This window comes from Bos mutus, chromosome 15, assembly GCF_027580195.1.
Source record: "Bos mutus isolate GX-2022 chromosome 15, NWIPB_WYAK_1.1, whole genome shotgun sequence".
Classification (NCBI taxonomy): Eukaryota; Metazoa; Chordata; class Mammalia; order Artiodactyla; family Bovidae; genus Bos; species Bos mutus.
In genome coordinates, this window is record NC_091631.1 from 57,081,337 (window position 1) to 57,105,624 (window position 24,288).

General features: G+C 45.6%; 1 long non-coding RNA gene across 4 annotated transcripts in view; it reads right to left on the bottom strand.

Moving 5' to 3' along the window:
* The window catches only part of LOC138990958 (uncharacterized), a 135,285-nt gene that overhangs the window by 46,731 nt on the left and 64,266 nt on the right, over positions 1–24,288 (bottom strand). For 2 of the 4 annotated variants that reach the window (XR_011466987.1, XR_011466985.1), the window contains exon 1: positions 1,199–1,360. The exons of the other annotated variants lie outside the window; for them this stretch is intronic. This is a non-coding gene — a long non-coding RNA (uncharacterized lncRNA). Of the gene's footprint in view, positions 1–1,198; positions 1,361–24,288 lie in introns of those variants that run through there. 4 annotated transcript variants of the gene reach the window in all.

Genomic DNA, 24,288 nt, shown 5'->3' on the forward strand with positions numbered 1-24,288 from the left:
AGATCAAATTGCCAACATCCGCTGGATCATCAAAAAAGCAAGAGAGTTCCAGAAAAACATCTATTTCTGCTGTATTGACTATGCCAAAGCTTTTGACTGTGTGGATCACAATAAACTGTGGAAAATTCTGAAAGAGATGGGAATACCAGACCACCTGACCTGCCTCTTGAGAAATTTGTATGCAGGTCAGGAAGCAACAGTTGGAACTGGACATGGAACAACAGACTGGTTCCAAATAGGAAAAGGAGTACGTCGAGGCTGTATATTGTCACCCTGTTTATTTAACTTACATGCAGAGTACATCATGAGAAACTCTGGGCTGGAAGAAGCACAAGCTGGAATCAAGATTTCCGGGAGAAATATCAATAAACTCAGATATGCAGATGACACCACCCTTATGGCAGAAAGTGAAGAGGAACTAAAGAGCCTCTTGATGAAAGTGAAAGAGGAGAGTGAAAAAGTTGGCTTAAAGCTCAACATTCAGAAAATGAAGATCATGGCATCTGGTCCCATCACTTCATGGCAAATAGATGGGGAAACAGTGGACACAGTGTCAGACTTTATTTTTCTGGGCTCCAAAATCACTGCAGATGTTGATTGCAGCCATGAAGTTAAAAGAAGCTTACTCCTTGGAAGGAAAGTTATGACCAACCTAGATAGCATATTCAAAAGCCGAGACATTACTTTGCCAACAAAGGTTCATCTAGTCAAGGCTATGGTTTTTCCAGTGGTCATGTATGGATGTGAAATTGAACTGTGAAGAAAGCTGAGCACCGAAGAATTGATGCTTTTGAAGTGTGGTGTTGGAGAAGACTCTTGAGAGTCCCTTGGACTGCAAGGAGATCCAACCAGTCCATTCTAAAGGAGATCAGTCCTGGGTGTTCTTTGGAAGGAATGATGCTAAAGCTGAACTCCAGAACTTTGGCCACCTCATGCGAAGAGTTGACTCATTGGAAAAGACTCTGATGCTGGGAGGGATTGGGGGCAAGAGAAGAAGGGGACGACAGAGGATGAGATGGCTCGATGGCATCACTGACTTGATGGACGTGAGTTTGAGTGAACTCCGGGAGTTGGTGATGGACAGGGAGGCCTGGCGTGCTGCAGTTCATGGGGTCGCAAAGAGTCAGACACGACTGAGCAACTGAGCTGAACTGATAACTGTGGACGTTGCATCCCTCTAGGAGTGGCCCCATCCTACCTTCAGAGGTTGTACCAGACACTCCCATGGGCTCAAACTTGAGCACCAGTTCTCATTAGTTTGGATCCAGTACCAAGGCCAGCAGGTCCTTTTTTCTCCCTTCTCAACCTTGTCTGTGCTCCGCATTCTCCTACACTCCTGGGCCATTTCCAGAAGCTTTCATAATCAGCACTTCCATTGTTATCTCTTGGTGAAGGGTTTAATGATCCTGAAGGCCCTAGAAATACATTGAATTAAAACACAAAATGGATGGCATTGTGCATTTTAGTGAAACAGCAATTAGGAGCAGCAGTCACCATGTACTCAGGAGGGCAAGAGAGCCTAGGAGAAAAGGAATAAAGTGACCTCATAAAGACACTTAATTTCATTACCACCAGACACAGTTTCCCATTATTGCTCTTGGTGTTTAATGGTTTTATGATTCTGTCTATTGATGCTTAGCTAGTTCATTAACTGTGCTGCTAAAAATACAATTATCTCCAACAAAACCTTCATCACTAATAAAAGGGAGGGGAAAAAAGACCTCCATCATTATAAGAAAGCAGTGGGGTGGACATACTTGAGTAGTATGTAACTCCTTGGCCCCAAAGTTTTCATGGATCCTGAGACTATAACCACACAAGTTTCATGTAACCAGTTTTAAAATATAATCAAACAACTGCGCTATTATTTAGCCTGCTCCAACTAACCATTGTACTGATGACAATTGGCCTTGTCACACTGGCTTTGACTGAGTCATCTGAGTTGACCCATCACAGTGCTGGTGACAAAGGAGATCTATGAAGATCTGCTTAAGTGTTCATTCATCCAGTAGGTGATTACTAAGCCCCTGCTGCTAAGTCACTTCAGTCGTGTCCGACTCTGTGCAACTCCATAGACAGCAGCCCACCAGGCTCCCCTGTCCCTGGGATTCTCCAGGCAAGAACACTGGAGTGGGTTGCCATTTCCTTCTCCAATGCATGAAAGTGAAAAGTGAAAGGGAAGTTGCTCAATCGTGTCCGACTCCTAGTGACCCCATGGACTGCAGCCTACCAGGCTCCTCCGTCCATGGGATTTTCCAGGCAAAAATATTGGAGTGGGGTGACATTGCCTTCTCCTACTAAGCCCCTACTGGATGCCAAGCTCCAGTTATGCAAACAGTGATACATAACACAGACAGGGTCCTGTTTTCTGACATTCTGACAGTCTAGTAGAAGATGTGTGAATGTCGAGATCAGAGGAAGGAGAATTCCAGTAATTGAACTAGGACTCAAAGTGGACCTCAGCTCCCGATACGGAGTGGGGGAGGAGAAAGTGGGTGTCAACAGGGCAGAAGGTGAGCACGGCTTTCCATCTCATTTAGCATAAAGCCATTACAGTGTCCTCCCAGGCCCTGCAGAGTGTGTCCTTGAGAGTCACCTCTTTATCTCTCTTCCCAGCCTACAAGGGGTGAGAGGGGAAACCAGTGCAAATAACCCAGATCTGCAGTCCAGAGGGGGCCAGGGCCTAATAGAAACTTGTGTAAAGGTTTTTAGATGTCCTGCTTGTTCCAAGGGGTCTCTTTTTCTTTGGAACCCAAACTGCCTTTGTCAGGCTATCTCCGGGGCTTCATTTCCTATCACCACTGTCCCTCAGTATCCACAGGGGGTTGGTTTCAGGATCCCCTGCAGATACCAAAATCCAAGGATGCTTCAGGCTCCTATCCTGCCAAATGGCAGTACAGTCTGCCTTCCGTATCTGTGGGTTCTAAATCCGCAGTTGGTTGAACTCCTGGATGCAAATATCGGGGGCCCACCGCGCCTCTCCCCTTGTACACTCTGCTCTGGCCCCAGCGGCTTTGCACCTTCTCTGCGTGTCTGCCTATAATCTTCTTCCTCCAGATAGCGTCAGGGCTCAATCCCTCACTCTTTCAGTGAAACACCACTTCTCAGTGAAACATTTCCTGCCCACCCACCCACTCTCACCACTCCCTACCCGGTTCCCTGTTTTATTTTTCTCTGTAACTCTTACCACCATCTGTGATACTGTTATTTTCTTGATATGTTTGCTGTCTATTTCTCCCAACTAAAATATGGGTTCTTAGGGGGCGAGGACTTTCTGTTTTGTTCACTCCTGATTCCCCAGCACTACAGCAGTGTCTGGCTTGTAGAAGGTACTCAATAAATACTTGTTAGCTGCCTGACTGTACTTATTATTTATCTATGGTCTCTCAGCCCCAAGGCCACCCTCTGTATACCGCTCTGTAAGGCCTATGCTCCTTTGCCAGCTGACTTCCTCAGAAGCCTTCTCAGTGAAAAGATGCTGGGGGAAACAGAAGGCAAGAGAAAGGCAGAGCCCACTGTTCTTCCTCCACCTCTCTCAGCCTTCTCTCTTTTCTCCTTCCCCTGGTGATGCCACTGTGTTATTTCCATCATCCCAACTCCAGCTGAAATAGCCCCTCTTCCATAGTTGGGGCTCCTGAGGCTGTGACCCCTCTTCTGTACTCCCAGATCCTGGTAACACCCCTCCTCCTCCCTTTTGTTCCCAAGCCCCAGCTGTGGTAGCTTCTTCCAGCAGGTAATAAGCTCTGGGGTGGGACTTCCCTGCTGGTCCAGTGGCTAAGACGTCGTACTCCCAACACAGGGGGCCCAGGTTTGAAAACTGGTCAGGGAATTAGATCTCACATGCCACAACGAAAGATCCTGCCACTAAGACCCAGCACAGCCAGGTAGAAAGACAAAAATAAATATTTAGAAAAACTCAATTAAAAAAATAAATTCTTGGGTGCTTCATGATCACCCTTATGCAGCCCCAGACTTCCGACACCTGCACATTCCAAATCCTGTGTTAAATCCTCTCTGTTTGATATACCTAGTGTGGATTCTGTTTTCCTGACAAAATCCTGGTAGATTTCATGAACTTAGGAAAGGAAATCAAGGCGTAAGCACAGTCCTATAGACTAAGGAAAGGGCAAAGCTCTGGAAGAGGCTGTCCCACACTCCCTAACTTTGAGAGCAAAGACACGCCAAGAATAATGAGGCTGCCCAGCAGTAGGGACTGGGCTGCCAGATGCCAGCTGAAGGTTGGTCATACTTGATGTTGGGACAGACACCGAGGCATGTGCCTGGTCTCCAACAGGCTGGGATCCAGAAAGCCTGAACCACACACAGAGCCCAGCGGATCCAGCCAAGAGTCCTTGACACTCTCCATCCCAGGCCTGGGAGCATCTGCAGTGCCAGCATCATGGCAACCACCAGGGTGATTCTCAAGGTTATCATCTAATTGTGTTGGTGGTTATTGCTTCATGCCTCGCAAACTTCTCTCTCAGCAGCTCATCTCTGTGGCCAAAATTGAGACAATTCGGAGCTCATTTGTGCATTTTTTTTTAAGTGTGTCTGAGGTTGAGATATATACATTTAATTGGTAATCGACACTCAAATGTTCCCGGAAAAGCTGTTTTCTGCAGTCCGTCTAATCAATGGAATCTTAAAATTGAAGAGTCGTGGTGTTACCAAGAACAACTGAGTGCCTTGATCCACTGCCTTATCCTTTCAAACTAGGAATCGCCCTATCGGGAAAGTGTAGCCCTCTAGAAGTGGGGATGGGGCTGCCAAGCCTCTGTTCTAGTCCACCCAATGTGCTACCCATCCTCACACCTACGACCAGGAGGAAAGGTTGAGGAGCAGCTTCTGCTGTCATCTTCTGGCGTCAGTAGTCAGCATCCTGAGACTTAGACGCAGAACAGAGAAGATGCTCACTCTCCCAGGGGTCTTTCCAATGGGGCTGTGGACCCAGTGAGCACCTCCTCTGCAATATAGAAGGAAGAGTTTGAGCTGGGCCTGCCCTGCAGGGGGCTCCAGCCCAGTCAGGGAGAGATGTGCCTGGGGAAAGATAGGTGCCCTGGGAAGTACTGTCAATGACACAGAAATAGGACAATGTGTGTGAACAAGGTCCCCAAGGAGAGAAAACATTCCAGAACTGTGCTTTTCTTTGTGCTTCCATTGCCCGTGGGGAGAGAGTTTCTGAGTGTCAGGAACCGTGCTGGCTCTTTGGCTTTGTTGCAATCCTCACAAATGACTTCAGAATGCAATGCAGGCCTCGTCTTCCCCATCTTATAGATGCTGTGGATCATTCAGATGTGAACAGTCAAGCTGGACTTGAACCTCCGTCCGCCCTGTCTTCGGTGTTTGTGTGCATGCAGGCTCACACACACACACACACACACCCCTTATCTGCTGTCTACAGAGGCAATTTTTTTGGAAAAAGCAACATAGAACACATTGCCAGATGCATTCAGAGTAGCCAAATCTTCCATAATCCTTCCTAGGTATTTTAATGTTTGCAAAAGAAAATGGATTTTTGTGGGCTTCTCTATCATTTTGTTTTGTTACAATGAGAAGCCTGTTTGCAAAGTAAAGCAAACAAGTTGTAAAACCTGAGATTTATTCTTTGCCTGGCAAGCAAGCTTCCTGTGGAAACAGGGCTGCACAGAAAGTGACTTGGTCCTCGGCGCTGGCCTCTGCCCCAGGGAGCCCACTCTGTTTGGCATTGAGCTGGGGCACCTGGGAGACAGCAGGGTTACTAAATGCCAATCCACCGGGGACTCCCCATCTGGCCACCAAATGCCTCAGGCTCAAGTCTTCATTCATGTAACAGACATGCACCCAACACCTATAGGGCAGCAGGTGCTGGAGATGATAAAACAGCTCTGCTGTCAAGATGCTCAGTCTGATGAAGGAGACTGAATGGAAGTTATTTAGCAGAATACAATGTAAGAAGTGCTAAGTCACTTCAGTCATGTCAGACTCTTTGTGACTCCATGGACCATAGCCCGCCAGGCTCCTCAGTCCATGGGATTCTCCAGGCAAGAATACTGGAGTGGGTTGCCATTCTCTCCTCCAGGGACTCTTCCCCACCCAGGGATCGAACCTGCATCTCCTGCATTGGCACACAGGTTCTTTACCACTAGTGCCACCTGGGAAGCCCCAGAGTATAATGTAAGAAGTGCTAAACCACAGTCTGTGGGAGCACTCGGTGTAGGGAGCAACTAATTCTGCAGGAGTGGAGCAGACAAAAGAAAGTGCTAAGAAAACTATAATAAAATCAGAGATAGAAAACTGAGACTTTGAAGGTTAAGGGGAATAGATAAAGCGAGAGAGAGAATTCCTGACAGAGGGCACAAAAAGAGAAAAATCTACCCAATGCAATCTATAGATTCAATGCAATCCCTATCAAGTTACCAACAGTATTTTTCAGAGAACTAGAACAAATAATTTCACAATTTGCATGGAAATACAAAAAACCTTGAATAGCCAAAGCAATCTTGAGAAAGAAGAATGGAACTGGAGGAATCAACCTGCCGGACTTCAGGCTCTACTACAAAGCTACAGTTATCAAGACAGTATGGTACTGGCACAAAGACAGAAATATAGATCAATGGAACAAAATAGAAAGCCCAGAGATAAATCCACGCACCTATGGACACCTTATCTTTGACAGAGGCAAGAATATACAATGGAGAAAAGACAATCTCTTTAACAAGTGGTGCTGGGAAATCTGGTCAACCACTTGTAAAAGAATGAAACTAGAACACTTTCTAACACCATACACAAAAATAAATTCAAAATGGATTAAAGATCTAAATGTAAGATCAGAAACTATAAAACTCCTAGAGGAAAACATAGGCAAAACACTCTCCAACATAAATCACAGCAGGATCCTCTATGATCCACCTCCCAGAGTAATGGGAATAGAAGCAAAAATAAACAAATAGGACCTAATTAAACTTAAAAGCTTTTGCACAATGAAAGGAAACTATAAGCAAGGTGGAAAGACAGCCTTCAGAATGGGAGAAAACAACAGCAAACAAAGCAACTGACAAAGAATTAATCTCAAAAAAATACAAGCAGCTCCTGCAGCTCAATCCCAGAAAAATAAACGACCCAATCAAAAAATAGGCCAAAGAACTAAACAGATATTTCTCCAAAGAAGACATACAGATGGCTAACAAACACATGAAAAGATGCTCAACATCACTCATTATCAGAGAAATGCAAATCAAAACCACAATGAGGTACCATCTCATGCTAGTCAGAATGGCTGCAATCAAAATGTCTACAAATAATAAATGCTGGAGAGGGTGCAGAGAAAAGGGAACCCTCTTACACTGTTGGTGGGAATGCAAACTAGTACAGCCACTATGGAGAATAGTGTGGAGATTCCTTAAAAAACTGGAAATAGAACTGCAATATGACCCAACAATCCCACTGCTGGGCATACACACCAAGGAAACCAGAATCAAAAGAGACACATGTACCACAATGTTCATCGCAGCGCTGTTTACAATAGCTAGGACATGGAAGCAACCTAGATGTCCTCAATAGATGAATGGATAAGAAGGCTGTGGTACATATACACAATGGAGTATTACTCAGCCATTAAAAAGAATACATTTGAATCAGTTCTAATGAGGTGGATGAAACTGGAGCCTATTATACAGAGTGAAGTAAGCCAGAAAGAAAAACACCAAAACAGTATACTAACACATATATATGGAATTTAGAAAGATGGTAACGATAACCCTGTATGCGAGACAGCAAAAGAGACACAGAGATAAAGAACAGACTTTTGGACTCTGTGGGAGAAGGCAAGGGTGGGATGCTTTGAGAGAATAGCATTGAAACATATATATTACCATATGTGAACTAGATCACCAGCCTAGGTTCAATGCATGAGACAGGGCACTCTGGGGTGGTGCACTGGGATAACCCTGAGGGATGGGATGGGGCAGGAGGTGGGAGGGGGGGTTCAGGATGGGGAACACATGTACACCCATGGCTGATTCATGTCAATGTATGGCAAAAACTACTACATTATTGTAAAGTAATTAGCCTCCAATTAAAATTAATTAATTAAAAAAAAAAAAACAGATGGCAGGACTTCTCTGGCTGTTCAGTGGTTAAGACTCTGCGCTTCCAGTGCAGGAGGCATAGGTTCAATCCCTGGTTGGGGAACTAAGATCCCACATGCTGTGCCATGCAGCCAAATAAAATAATAATAAATAGATAGATAAATAAATAATGTTGGCATCCTGTGACCATTTAAAAATTTTTAAAAAATAAATTTTTTTAAAGAATAGATGTGCAGGTCAATGGGCACTATGAAGCTGGAACACACTTGTTAGGGAGGGGAGGTGTGCTGTGGATCAGATCTGGGGATTACTCCTAGACGGACAAGTATCATTTTTTAATTTTTAGATTTCTGTTCGAGCACAGACTGATTTATTTCAGACCCTGGCTTAATTGATATTTTAATTATATGCTTACACCTGCAACAATTTCAAATGAGAGCAGGTACCTGCAATGAGATAATGTATGTGAAAGCACTTAGAGAACTGTGAAGTGTTATACAAACTGCTGCTTACATTGTTTTGCATTATTCTAAGACTCCTGAGGCAAAATACCAATTTATGCCTGTACCTATTCATGGAGTCCCTGTCAGGGCACAGCACACAGCGGGACCAGGAGCTGGGAGGGCTGGGGGAAGGAGGGCACACAATACTTCCCCAAACTCCTGTCCCCCTGGCCATATTGCTCACCAGTCATCAGGTGGACATCAGTCTTTCTTCGACCAACAAGGAGATGGTGAGCCCATAAACCCTTGCACGGCAGGCCCCTCACCAAACCACAACCCTGGCTCAACGGCGTTGTGTGGCTGAAAGGTAATTGACAATTTCTCACCCCAGCTCTCCACCTGTGTGGCCTTGGGGCGCCACAGTCGTCTAGATCTCAGTGTCCTCCTTTGGGACATTCAGAGATCATGGTGATATCTGCACAGGTTTTATCAGTTTCTGATTTAAAAAATCAGTTTTTATCAGTTTTCTTAGTTTCCTGGGGCCTCTAAACAGAATTCAGAATCAAAAACTCTCTCTTCACAGCTAACTCATGTGGTTGTACTGGCCACACCAGGACAAGATGACATAGAAACAAGCAGGAGAGTGAAGGAGAGGGAGGTGATCCTTCAGGAGTCTACATTCTAACACGGACTCTGCCCACGACCTTGATGCCACATTGAATAGCACTTGATTGACTTGGTTTCCTCTCCTGACAAAAAAAAAAAAAAAAAAAAATAGACTGTCAGGAAAACCCTAAACCTCAACTTTTCCAATAGTCAACCCAAATGCTATATCAGTTCATTCACTAAATTCATATTGAGTATCTATTTGCTGGCAATGTGCCATGCACTAGTCTGCAAAGATTTTTTAATAATAATTTTTAAATAAAATATTTATAAATGATAATAAGACATAGCCTCTCAGAATTCATGCAGAATTCTAGCCAAGATAAAAATATGAGTATTTCCACAATGTTAAAATTTAGTAGTATTTGACTGTATGATGTGCATTAATGTATGTAACCTATGTTTCCTATATTTTATATTTTATTGTTTCCTGATGGTTTTGTTCCATAAATAACAGTGTAATAACCAACTTTGTCCATAAGTCTCTTCATTTCTATTTCTATTGAATATACTCCTAAGATGCAGCAAGATTACATAAAGTGGAGTGAAAGTTTTCAATATTCTTGATTAAAATAATAAAAAGGTGGATATTTCCTATTTAAAGTCAGTGATTTTCCTGGAGTCTTTTGAAGTAGATAATTAGAAAACAGTGATACAAGCACTATGTTAAGACTTTAGAGCAAGTTCCCAGAACAAGCCTAGGCAAATGTGTTAAGTCGCTTCAGATTCTGCGACCCCCATGGACTGTAGCCTGTCATGCTCCTCTGTCTGTGGAATTCTCCAGGCAAGAATACTGGAGTGGGCTGCCATGCCCTCTGCTAGGGGATCTTCCTGAACCAGGGATCGAATCCGCATCTTTTATGTCTCCTGCGTTTGCAGGCAGGTTCTTGATCACTAGTGCCACTTGGGAAGCCCCGGGCTAGGGACATAGTTGGTGCTGAATAAACACTTATTGAACTAACAGGTCTTAAGAACAGGGCATTGTGAAAGCACTTAGGAGAGGTCTCAGCCCATGGATGGGGTCAAGAAAAGCATCCTGAGGGAGGAACTCCTGATGCCTGTTATTGCATCACTGCCACATTGGAGGGAAACCCGGGCTGGGGGCTTGCAGGAGACCTGCCCTCTAGGGAGTGTAGGCAAGAGAGCCACGGACCCGTCCCCACCCTCTTCCAATATACAAAGGTAGACTAAAGTGCTACGATGTGAATACTGTATTTGCCAAAAGATGCCCAGGAAGGTGTAAGACGTTTTCAGGCCTGGGAGCAGTGCGGGGGCTGGGGAGAGAATTGGTTATGGAATCAGAGACGTCCCCGCTCAAAGTGAAGTGTTGACAAGCACCACCACTTGGTCCACATCTACCTGCTGAGGGCACCCATTGCTCGCAGTCTGATTTTCACTGAATCACTGACTGTCTTGTTCAGTAGAAGCACAGCAGAATCTGGCCTAAATTACTTGCTGTAGGTCCTTCCCACAATTTCCTGATGGAATCATCTTATCAATCATGCATTTGTCTTCATTTCAGAAAAAGAAGCTCTCCCAAGACCAGCTCCAGCCACTCAATCTAACCCATGCAGAATTCTGGTCACCCTGAAAACAAGGATGACTTCACTTTCTACCTGGTGGGAGTATGAGCTTGAAGAGGCTTCGGGAACCTGGTTGGTAATGCATGTGGAGTCACAGCAGAGGGCAGAGCACTAGCTGTAATGGTAACTGAAGCTGCAGTTGATTCTGGGCTCCACCACTCACTAGCTTTTGGGCCCTAGGCAAGTCACAAGGCATCTCTGAGCTTCGGTTTCCTCTTGCAGTAGAGCACTTGGAGGGGTAACGTGACCTCCAATGGAGAGGACATACCACGGAACACTCAGGAGCTGAGTGTCGAATTCTAAGCTAGCAGCATAGTAGACACCCTGGCCACATCACTGGAAGTGCACCTGCTAGATGCTCTGGTTGGGGCATCTCCGAAGATCCCACAGTAGCAGAATAGGTGTCACTCAAATTAGATAATTTTAGGAGAGTTGAATAGCATGTGTATGAAGAGCCAACTAATTAGAAAAGACCTTGATAATGGGAAAGATTGAGGCCAGGAGGAGAAGGGGGCCTCGGAGGATGGGATGGGTGGATGGCATCACTGACTCAATAGACGTGAGTTTGAGCAAGCTCCAGGAGACAGTGAAGGACAGGGGAATGTGGTGTGCTCTATAGTCCATGGAGTCGCAAAGAGTGCAGACACTACTGAGCAACTGAACAACCAAAGCAAGAAGGTGTGGGCAGGGTAGAAGGAGACCTTGGGAAACAGTGTAGTGCTGCTCTGGAGCTAATAACAGTTGGTACCCTTACCATCCTACAGAGGCAAGGGCTTCACTAGAGCCCAGATGCAGAGAGCCATGTATGGAAAGAACTTCCCGGCAGGAGCTGTGACCTTCAGCAGAGGGACGCAGGAAGACAGTGCAGCCTAACAGGAAGAGGATCAGAAGAGCAAAGGCCCCCACCTCTCTCGCCTGCCTCTCCCTAGTCTCCTCCCAGTGCTCCCCATTGGCCAAACTCAAGCAGATGACAAAAGGTGAAGAAGCCCTCTGATACTGTCTATGCCGGTCAACCATCTGGGACAAAAGCAGGTTGAAGCGGGTGAGAGATTAGATTTGGAGGGGGAAACAGAGCTCTTTAGCACACCCCATAAAAGCAACCCATGAGAGAGAGTCAACTTGGAACATGTACCAAAGCAATGGGGACCAAAGCAACGAGTTTACAACAGTCTCAGTCAAGTAAGATCTCTCCAGCTTCTGACCTCTCTCCTCCTCTCCTGCCCACCCCAGAGGGGTCAGAAACCGCAGAGGGTCAGCAGAGCTGAGGGTAGGAAAGGAGGTACAAAGCAGGGAGGGAGAGCTGACTGTGACCCTTTCTCACCGCAAGCTTTTAGCTTGATGGGGACATGAGTGGAGAATGTATTTGTTAGAGGAGGTTGGGCTGCAGTAACAAACAGACGCAAACATTTAGTTACTCAACATAATGAGGATTATTTCTTGCTCATAAAACAGTGCAGGAAAGTTCCAGGTTAGGGTAGTGAGGAAGGCAGGAGGCTTTGCTGCACACAGTTCAGTTCAGTTCAGTCGCTCAGTCGTGTCTGACTCTTTGTGACCCCATGGATTGCAGCACGCCAGGCTTCCCTGTCCCTGACCAATGCCCAGAACTTGCTTAAACTCATGTCCATTGAGTCTGTGATTCCATCCAACCATCTTATCCTCTGTCATCCCCTTCTCCTCCTGCCTTCAATCTTTCCCAGCATCAGGGTCTTTACAAATGAGTCAGTTCTTTGCATCAGGTGGCCAAAGTATTGGAGCTTCAGGACTGATTTCCTTTAGGATTGACTGGTTGGACTTCCTTACAGTCCAAAGGACTCTCAGGAGTCTTCTCCAATGCCACAGTTCAAAAGCATCAATTTTTCGATGCTCAGCCTTCTTTATGGTTCAACTCTCACATCCACACATGACTACTGGAAAAACCATACCTTTGACTAGATGTACCTTTGTCAGCAAAGTAATGTCTCTGCTTTTTAATATGCTGTCTATGTTTGTCATAGTTTTTCTTCCAAGAAACAAACATCTTTTAATTTCATGGCTGTAGTAATCATCTGCAGTGATTTTGGAGCCCAAGAAAATAAAATCTGTCGCTGTTTCCATTGTTTCCCCATCTATCTGCCATAAAGTCATGGGACCAGATGCCATGATCTAAATTTTTTGAATACTGAGTTTTAGCCAGCTTTTTCACTCTCCTCTTTCACTTTCACCAAGAGGATCTTTAATTCCTCTTCGCTTTCTGCCATAATGGTTGTGTCTCCACTTTCTGCCATAAGGGTCATGTCAACTGTATATCTGAGGTTATTGATATTTGTCCCAGCAATCCTGATTCCAGCTTGTGCTTCATCCAGCCTGGCTTTTCGCATGATGTACTCTGTATATAAGTTAAATAAACAAGATGACAGTATACAGCCTTAACATATTCCTTTCCCAATTTGGAACAAGTCTGTTGTTCCATGTCCATTTCTAACTGTTGCTTCTTGACCTGCATACCAATTTCTCATGAGGCAGGTAAGGTAGTCTGATATTCCCATCTTTTGAAGAATTTTCCACAGTTTGTTGTGATCCACACAGTCAAAGGCTTCAGCATAGTCAATGAAGCAGAAGTAGTTTTTTTGGAATTCTCTAGCTTTTTCTATGATCCAACAGATGTTGGTAATTTGATCTGGTTCCTCTGCCTTTTCTAAATCAAGGTTGAACATCTAGAAGTTCTTGGTTCACGTACTGTTGAAGCCTAGCTTAGAAAATTTTGAACATTACTTAGCATGTGAAGTGAGTGCAATTGTGCAATAGTTTGAGCATTCTTTGGCATTGCTTTTCTTTGGGATTGGAATGAAAACTGACCTTTTCCAGTCCTGTGGCCACTGCTGAGTTTTCCAAATTTGCTGGCATATTGAGTCCAGCACTTTCACAGCATCATCTTTCAGAATTTGAAATAGCTCAGCTGGAGTTCCATTATCTCCACCAGCTTTGTTCATAGTGATACTTCCTATTGCACACTTGGCTTCACACTCCAGAATGTCTGGCTCTAGATGAGTGATCACACCATCATGATTATCTGGGTCGTGAAGATTTTTTTTGTACAGTTCTTCTGTGTATTCTTGCCACCTCTTCTTAATATCTTCTGCTTCTGTTAGGTCCATACCATTTCTGTCCTATATTGAGCCCATCTTTGCATGAAATGTTCCCTTGGTATCTCCAATTTTCTTGAAGAGATCTCTAATCTTTCCCATTCTATTGTTTTCCTCTATTTCTTTGCATTAATCACTAAGGAAGGCTTTCTTATCTCTCCTTGCTATTCTTTGGAACTCTGCATTCAGATGGTTGCATGAAGAGTTTTGCATTGTTTCTGCACAGTTATTCAGAAATCCTGACAGATAATCCTTAATGCACAGCTTCCATCTCAGTCAACTGGAATTAGGAAACTGTATTGACCAGCTTCCCTGGTGGCTCAGTGGTAAAGAATCTGCCTGCCAATGCAGGAGATCTGGGTTCAGTCCCTGGGTGGAGAATACCCTGTGGAGAAGGAAATTGTAACCCACTCCAGTACTCTTGCCTGGAAAATCCCATGGGCAGAGGAGCCTGGTAGGCTGCAGTCCATGGGGTCACTGAGGGTCGGACACGACTGAGCAACTTCACTTTCACTTTTCACTTTCATGCATTGGAGAAGGAAATGGCAACCCACTCCAGTGTTCTTGCCTGGAGAATTCCAGGGACGGAGGAGCCTGGTGGGCTGCCGCCTATGGGGTCGCACAGAGCCAGACACAACTGAAGTGACTTAGCAGCAGCAGCAGCCAGTATTCTTGTCTGAGAAATCCCATGGACAGAGTAGCCTGGTGGGCTATATAGTCCTTAGGGTCACAAAAAGTCGGACATGACTGGGTGACTAAATATTTCACACACACTAACATAGACCCTTCTGCTTTAAACACTATATTCACCCCAATACTCACTTGATGACTTAGTTTGAACTGTTATGACAAATAACCATAGATTGGACTGCTTAAACAGTAAGTGTCTATCTCTCACAGTCTGGAGGCTGGAAGTCTGAGATCAAGGTGTCTCCATGGTCAGTCTCTGCTGGGAGCCCTCTTCTGGGCTCCAGATTGCCAACTTCTCACTGTGTCCTCACAAGGCAGAAAGAGGGCAAGAGAGTGCTCCAAGGTCCCTTTTATAAGTGCTCCACACTCATGACCTAACCACTTCCCAAATGCCCACTTCCTAAAACCATCATATTAGGGGTTAGGATTTCAAAAGAAGAATTTGGTAGGAACAAAACCATTCAGTCCATAACAATGACCAAGAACTTGTTATGTACTAGGAAGGTGGTTAAAGAAACCAGGAGAGGGAGCTGAGGGCTACAGAATACAGAATACAGGCTAAATCAAGGGGCATCAAGGTGTAGCCATCACAGGCAGGATCCGCCTGGAAACAAATCATTTCAGTGACACATTATAGGGGAGCTCTGGGTCAAGATCCAGGTAAAACTAATAAAGATTTTGCCAGCATTTGAGGGCTCCTAGATGTCCTCCTGAGACCAAGCCCAGGAGAGAGCACTTTAGACTGGGTATGGCTTCATCCAACTTAGGTCCTAAGTAAATCTCCCCATCATTTATTACATTCTCTTCCAACTCCACCTCCACTGTTACCATCATCTGCATTTGATGTCCAAGCTATAAATGGTGGATCCAGGGTTTGACTCCCAGCACTTACCCAAGGCTGCAACCACTCCACCATGAAAATATTACTCCCATTGCCTAATGATAAGAGAACACGTGGAAAGTGCTTACCCTAACTTAGGGTTGCCATCAAAAGATACATCACAGAGGGTGGCTTACACAACAGAAATTTACTTTTCCACAGGTCTGGAAGCTGGAAATCTAAGATCGAGGTATCTACAGGGTTGGTTTCTTCTGAGAACTGTGAGCAAAGGATCTGTGCAGGCTCTCTGCTGAGCTTGTCAGTGGCTATCTTCTCCCTGGGTCTCCATATCATCTTCCCCCTGCATGTGTTCAAATCTCCTCTTCCTATAAGGATACCAGTCATGTTGTATTAGGGCCCATTCTAAAGAGTTCATGTTCCCTTAATTATCTATGTAAAGACTTTACCTCCAAGTGTGGTCACAGTCTGAACTACTGAGGGGTTAGGACTTAGACATATGAACTTGGGGATGGGGAACATACAATTCAGCCCACAACACAAGCTAAATGGTTGTAGCTATTACAGTGATTCCACTCCCACATTCTCAACTTGAGACTCACCCTTCCATCATCTTTATGTCCCCTACTCCCGTAACAATCAAACTCTTGCAGTCAGTGTTAACCAAGACACCTTGAACTTACCCTCCACCAAGCATTTTTGTACCATAATCTACCTAGTGGCTCAGATGGTAAAGAATCTGCCTGCAATGCAGGAGATCAGGGTTAGATCCCTGGGTTGGGAAAATCCCTTGGAGAAGGGAATGGCTACCCACTGCAGTATTCTTGCCTGGAAAATCCCGTGGACAGAGGAGCCTAGTGGGCTATGGTCCATGGGGTTGCAAAGGGTTGAACGTGACCAAGCGACTAACACTTTTTTTCAACAATCTACTTTTGACAACACAGCCACCAAATCCTCCTTACTGGAGGCTCAGCTCAAGTTCCACTAACCTGTGGCCATTCTTGCCACTCCAGCCACTGGAAAGTAAGAAAGTTAATGCATGTGGAGCACTTATGATATATTTTTACCAGCACCCTATCATTCTATTCTTTCATCTTCCTATATACGCCCCCAACAGGTTAGGAAATTGAAGCTCAAAGTGATTAAGTCCTGTGTCCAAGGTCACTCAGCAGATGAAGGTAGGAATGTGATTCTAACTCCATCTGTCCAATTCCATGGTCTCCCAGTCCTGAATTCCTGTAGCAATCCTGGCCAGAAGCATTCATCTGGTTGTTAAGCCTACAGTGCCCTGATGCTAGATCTTCATTATCACCTGAGCTTTTTCTTTGAGCTTTATTATATCTTTATTATCAATTTTCTATTCACATGTCTTTCTCTCCAACTATCCTTTCTGCATCTTAAGAAACAAGAATGGATTTTTCACTTGTACAGAGCCTTTCATGGCTGCTGGCAAGGTTCAATGGAGATGACTGATATTGTTTTAGGGCCAGCTTGGTGGCAATATGCTCCCTGAATAACCAAAAGACACACCCGCTCTTCCAGGAAACTGCAGACACTCCCCAGAGAGTTGGGCTCCAGCCAGCAGGACAGACGGACCTCTTTCTCTTCCTCCAAATACAGTGGCTTCATGATCTAATTAATTCCAGAGATGGATGTTGAGCAATCCCCCTCTGGCCCCAGCCTCTCGCAGACCTCACGTGCGGGGAGGGCACCCCCCAGAGCTCGGCTGTTAGCAAGAGGGCTGGGCATGCGCACTGACACCCACCTGCCCTTTCTGCCTCCCCCCATCCTTTCCTGTCTCCAGTCTCCTCTCTCTCCTCTTTCAAGGACCTCAAGGTTGCCTGAAGCTAACCTCTATTATTTAGTGGTTAATGCACGGCCATTATTCTAAGCAGTTTATAGCTGTAACCACTACATTGAACGAGCAGGACTCAGGAAACAGTGCCATAAAGGTATTTTCACTGTGAGACCCACAGTTCATTTTTACCTCCTCAGGGGAAGTGGTCCTTCTTGGATGAAATCTTAAATAATCAACATGGTTCTTCTGGTCACTTGTAGGTAATAAAGACTTCTATAAGTCACTTTCAAATGCAAGCAGTCCCGATTCAACAATTAACAATGGTCAGATCATACTCAATAATCAAAACCTGACTTGGAGTTAGAATGTTCTTCTCTACCCAGATGGGCTCTGTGGCATGCGGACTCTGCAGGGAGTATGACTGTTGGGGAGAAAAAAAAAGAGGGTGTGAGAAAGGGTGGCCGGGGCCTTTGGTGGCCGTGAAGTGACTGCTTGTTTCTCCTTCAGGGGAACCTGCTGTGGGGAGCAGAGTTGACTGACAGCCCAGCCCACCCTGGGGAGCCACCACCACACTTGCACAAAGGCTGTACTTCCCAGGACTGCTCCCAACTGAAGGCCAAGCACAACCAGAACCAGCCTATTCCTGCCTGCGAGGGGACCCTTCTGATGGCAGCCTCTGCTAGGGGACTGATGTTGTTCAATTGCTAAGTCATGTCCAACTCTTTATGACTCCATGGACTGCAGCACGCCTGGCTTCCCTGTCCCTCACTGTCTCCCAGAGTTTATTCTAACTCATGTCTATTGAGTCAGTGCTGGGGACTAGATGGGGAAGAGTGGAAGGCTAGCGAGCCACTCTTAGACTCGCTCAGCATTGCACACGGGCTAGGATTCTTCCTACCCAATTCCCCCTCCTTTTCTCTTCAACAGCATGGCCCAAAGCATCTCCCTCTGCATAATCTTGCTGTCTTCCCCTTTATTCTTCATGGGTATTTTGATTCTCAGAGATCTGAACTGAGGCTTCCTTGCTGCATGGCAGTTTCTATTCCTCCCTAGTGAATGGGACAAACAGCAACCCGGAGGCAATTGTAGTCAGATTCTCCTGCCTCTCCCACAGACCCCATCTTCCTTGACTGCTTCATTGTCCCCCAGCCCCAGCCTCAGCTCCTGCAGAAGCAGCACGGGGTAACTAAGGAGGCAGGAATGTAATCACTTGACTGGCTCTCACTTAAGATGGGTTTTCACTATCTGGACCTGGCAGGACTTAAAAGCTGAGTTTTTCTCACATGGCACTTTCTTGGGTTCCACATTGTGGGCAATGCCTCTTCGGCTAGCCTTTCCTATCCTGCCCTTCAACTTCAGTGTTTACCTCCAGAGAAGCAGAACCAGTAAGATATATATGGATGGATAGATAGATGATAGATAACAGATAGATGGATAGCTAGATGGTAGAGATGATAGATATGTAGGTATACAGATACATAGAGAGATGATGATAGACAGATGTGGTACAAGGAATTGGTTCACATGATTACGGAGACTGAGAGATTCTAAGATCTGCAGTTGGCTAGCTGGGGGAGCCCAAGAGCGCCAAGGTTGTGGTTCCAATCTGGGTCTTAGGGTCTGAGAACAAGGACAGCCTGTGGTATAAGTTCCAGTCCAGAAGCCAGTGAGCTCAAGACCCACAAAGACCTGATGTTTCAATTCAAGTTTGAAGGCAGATTTTGTTGCAGTTCAAAGCAGCCAAAAGAGGTTCCCCCTTAGCCTTTTTGTTCTCTAATTGACTGGAGGAGGCCCACCCACATGAGGGAAAGCAATCTGCTTTAACCACCTATGATTCAAATGCTATTCTCAAAGCATTTGCATACTATGAGAATAGCATTCAAATGCTAAGAGAAACACAGAAACAGCGTCATGGACACACTCAAATAATGTTTGACCAAATGTCTGGGCATCCGTGACATAGTTGGGTTGACACATAAAATTAACCATCACATTCATTCCTGACTGGGGAAACTTCCCTTTGCAGGGTCCCTTCCAGGCCTGTCCTAACACAAGTCCCATATCTGGGCCAGGAGGCATGTCCGGCTGAAGGAGAGTGTGGCTGCTTCCAGATGCCACTCTCCATCTGCAGCCACCGTTGTGAGCCCTGATCATTCCCCATGCGTGCCCAAAGTGGGGGGTCTCTTCTGGCTCTCTGAAGTGGTCCTCACTTTGCCACCACTCCCTGCGGGATGGGGAACGTTACATGTGGTCCCCAGCCCCCCAACAACTCTCTCAGAAAGGGTTCTCAGTCCCTCTCACCACTTTTGTACTCTGAATTGAAGAAAACAGGGAAAACCACTAGACTTTTCAGGTATGACCTAAATCAAAACCCTTACGATTATACAGTAGAAGTGACAAATAGATTCAAGGGATTAGATCTGGTAGAAAGAGTGCCTGAAGAACTATGAACAGAGGTTTGCAACACTGTACAGGAGGAGGTGATCAAAACCATCCCCAAGAAAAAGAAATGCAAAAAGGCCAAATAGTTGTCTGAGGAGGCCTTACAAAGAGGTGAGAAAAGAAGAGAAGCTAAAGGCAAAGGAGAAAAGGAAAGATATAGCCATCTGAATGCAGAGTTCCAAAGAATAACAAGGAGAGATAAGAAAGCCTTCCTAACTGAACAATGCAAAGAAATAGAAGGAAACAATAGAATGGGAAAGATTAGAGATCTCTTCAAGAAAATTAGAGATATGAAGGGAACATTTCATGCAAATATGGGCACAATAAATGACAGAAACGGTATGGACCTAACAGAAGCAGAAGATATTAAGAATAGGTGGCAAGAATACACAGAAGAACTTACAAAAAAGATCTTAATGACCCAGATAACCACAATGTTGTGATCACTCATCTAGAGCCAGACATCCTGGAGTGCAAGGTCAAGTGGGCCTTAGGAAGCATCACTATGAACAAAGCTAGTGGAGGTGATGGAATTCCACACGAGCTATTTCAAATTCTAAAAGATGATGCTGTGAAAGTGCTGCACTCAATATGCCAGCAAATTTGGAAAACTCAGCAGTAGCCACAGGACTGGAAAAGGTCAATTTTCATTCCAATCCCAAAGAGAGGCAATGTCAAAGAATGTTCAAACTACTGCACAATTGCACTCTCTTCCCATGCTAGCAAAGTAATGCTCAAAATTTTCCAAGCTAGGCTTCAACAGTACTTAAACCAAGAACTTCCAGATGTTCAACCTTGATTTAGAAAAGGCAGAGGAAACAGAGATCAAATTACCAACATCTACTGGATCATAGAAAAAGCAAGATAACTCCAGAAAAACATCTACTTCTGCTTTACTGATTATGCCAAAGCCTTCGACTGTGTGGATCACAACAAACTGTGGAAAATTCTTCAAGAGATGGGAATACCAAACAACCTTTCCTGCCTCCTGAGAAATCTACATGCAGGTCAAGAAACAACAGTTGGAACCAGACATAAAACAACAGACTGGTTCCAAATTGGGAAAGGAGTATATCGAGGCTGTATTGTCACCCTGCTTATTTAACGTATATACAGAGTACATCATGCAAAAAGCCAAACTGGATGAAGCACAACCTGGAACCAAGATTTCAGGGAGAAATATCAATAACCTCAAATATGCAAATGAAACCACCATTATGGCAGAAAGTGAAGAGGAATTAAAGAGCCTCTTGATAGTGGTGAAAGAGGAGAGTGAAAAAGCCCACTTGAAACTCAACATTGAAAAAACTTAGATCATGGCATCCAGTCCCATCACTTCATGGCAAATAGATGGGGAAACAATGGAAATAGTGACAGATTTTATTTTGGGAGGCTCCAAAATCACTGCAGATGGTGACTGCAGCCATGAAATTAAAAGATGCTTGCTCCTCGGAAGAAAAGCTATGACAAACCTAGACAAGATATTAAGAAGCAGAGACATTAGTTTGCCAACAAAGGTCCTTATAGTCAAAGCTATGGTTTTTCCAGTAGTCATGTATGGATGTGAGAGTTGGACCATCAAGAAGGCTGAGCACTGAAGAATTGATGCTTTTGAACTGTGGTGTTAGATAAGACTCTGGAGAGTCCCTTGGACTGCAAGGAGATCAAGCCAGTCAAATCCTAAAGGAAATCAATCCTGAATATTCATTGGAAGGACTGATGCTGAAGCTGAAGCTCCAATACTTTGACCACCTGATGCAGAGTCGGTTCATTAGAAAAGACCCTGATGTTGGGAAAGATTGAAGGCAGGAGGAAAAGGGGATGACTGAAGATGAGATGGTTGGACGGCATCATAGTCTCATGGACATGAGTTTGAGCAAGCTCTGGGAGATGGTGAAGGACAGGGAAACCTGGCGTGCTGCAGTCCATGGGGTTGCAGGGTCAGACAGGACTGAGTGACTGAACAACAATACAGCGATATGATGTGGTGGGGCTGAGATTAGACCCCAAATACCTGGTCTTTACCCTGCATTGTATAAGCAACAGTGCTGCAGGGAGGAAGGGGGATGGCAGCTGTGCAGAATTACTTTCTCTCTCAGGAGAGCGTTTGAATGAGTAAAGACAGTGGCTTCCCAGGGTAGCTGTGGTTCAGTGGTAAAGTATCTGCCTGCAACACAGGAGACACGGGTTCAATCCCTGGGTTAGGAAGATTCCCCTGAAGAAGGAAATGGCAATCCACTCCAGTATGGATTGCAAAATCCATACTGCCTGTGAAATCCCACGGACAGTGCAGCCTGGCAGGAGACAACCCTTGGGGTTGAAAAGAGCCAAGAACAGCTGAGCGACTGGGTGCTCACACATGGGTGAAGACAGAGCTCAGCATCCTTCCTGTATTCGGGCAGTATCCTCTAGGTGCTGTGTGTCCCGCCCACAATGGGCCTCAGTTTGACAGGTTCTTGACTTGGGTATTTTTTTTTTTCTCCAACTTTCTGCTTTATTTCTCCTCTCCCCTTGGAGCCTCAGTGTCTTAATTTTTGATATGGGGATAATATCAGCCCTGCCTCACATAGCGATCCTGAGAATTAACCATCACCCATCCAGTTATCTTGCCCATGGCTTTGCTGGCCGGGAGCTCTGATGATTGCAAACACCGGCGGCCAGCTCCTCAGAGAGGCAAAACCCAGCCCCTTGCGGGTCGAATCAGTAGCTGAGCCTGTTGCACGGATGGAAGGTGTTTAATCCCGAGAGCTGCCTTCATTCTCAGCCCAACTCAGCTGGGTGTGAGAAAACCCATTATGAGCTTGGTTAACTCCTTTGGGGGACATATGCTAACTGAGTCATCACCAGCAGCATTTACAGTTTGTAAGAGTTGTTTTTTTTTTTTTTGAGAGCAGGTCTTACATTTCAGATAGCCACAAACACCTGCACTACTTCCTGCTCCAGAGGTGTGATTGGTGACTCTGGGAGCCAAGTGGGAGTCTGAGCTGTGGGTGGATGTCTTCTGGGGCATTAACCAGGGTGCAGAGCAGCAAAGCCCCAGGTGGTATAACTACGTAGGTAACAGCTAACCTTGCCAGAATCCGCTGAGGAAGAAGCAGAGTGTCACGGGCATCTCCTGTGGAGACTGTAACCTCCACAGTATGACTCCCACAAGCCTACTGGGGCCTCAGTCTCACAACCAGCCAGCTTCTGCCCTCCAGGCCTCTGCAAAGTATCCAGCATCTTGTCTCTGTCTGCACCCCCGCTGCCCCAGCCTTGGTCAGAGCTGCCCCATGGCTCACCTGGTCCATGGCCAGGAGCTCCCACCGGAGGCCCCACCTCCACCCTCATCCCTGCCCTCCACCGGCTCCCCCTTGACACCCAGGTCCCAGTGACCCTCAGATCTAATCAGGTTACTGCCCCTCTCCTCAGAAATCTCCCAGCTCCCCACTGCCCGCCAGGGTTCAGAATGGTGGCCTCAGGCCAGTTACAGTATCCAGACAGGTTTTGTTTGATCTCCATAGTTTTTCATATTTTTTTGAACCAATGCTTTAAAATCAGGAGTTACACATAAAAATTCAGACTTCTGACTTGTCTCAAACACCAGGAAATCTGGCAAGCCCAAAATGATGATTAATTTTATGTGCAAAGGGATGCCCAGATAGCTGTTTAAACATTATTTCTAAGTGTGTCTGTGAGGGTGTTTCCAGAAGAGATGAGCATTTTAGCGGGTGAACTAAGTGAAGATCTTTCTCCCTAGTGCAGGTGGGCGTCATCCCATCCACTGAGGGCCTGCCTGGAACAAGAAGGAAGAGGAAGGGGGAATTCGTTCTCCCTGCTGGAGCTGAGACATCCATCTCCTCCTGCCCTCAGACAATCCACTTTCCTGGTTCTATGGGGACCTTCACCATCATCACTCCCTCCTCGGCTGCCTCCCTGGTTCTCAGCACTTCAGGCTGAGTCTGACCTAAACCACCAGCTCAGCTGGTTTTCCAGTTTATAGACTGCACATCATGGGACTTCCTGGTCCCCAAAACCACACGAGCCAATTCCTACAATAAATCTTCTCTTACGTATATATCTTTACAGATCTTACTGTTTCTGTCTCTCTGGAGAACCACGATTGATGACCTGGGTCTTTACTTACATGGCGGCTGTCAGCTGAGCTGGGTAGTCACAGCCACTTTTGAATACTCATTCACTCACGCCCTGACTCTTTGACCTTCTTTCCTTAGTCCGCTAAGCTTTCCTTACAGCTTCAATCTCACTACTGATGCAATGATCTTCCACATCAGGTAGCTTCTGAAAGTAAAAAGCAGCACTAAAAATAAGGACCAGGTGTTCATTGACCCTCAATAGGCATTATGGGACGCTTTCTGGCAAACCTGGGTGTATGGTTGCCAGAGTGTTGATCCCAGCTTGGGCATCACACACTCCAGTCTCCAGGCAACACACATCAGGCATGTTTCCTTAGTGTGGCACGTTGGCACTCCTGCCCCTGTTTTCTCAGCTTATGGGACTATCCTCCCTTGTTGTCTCAACCTAAGATTCAGTCACCCATTCAAAGCCCAGGCCAGGGACTTCCCCAGTGGTCCAGTGGGTAAGATGTCACCTCCCAGTGCAGGGAGTGTGGGTTCGATCCCTGGTCAGGGAACTAAGAT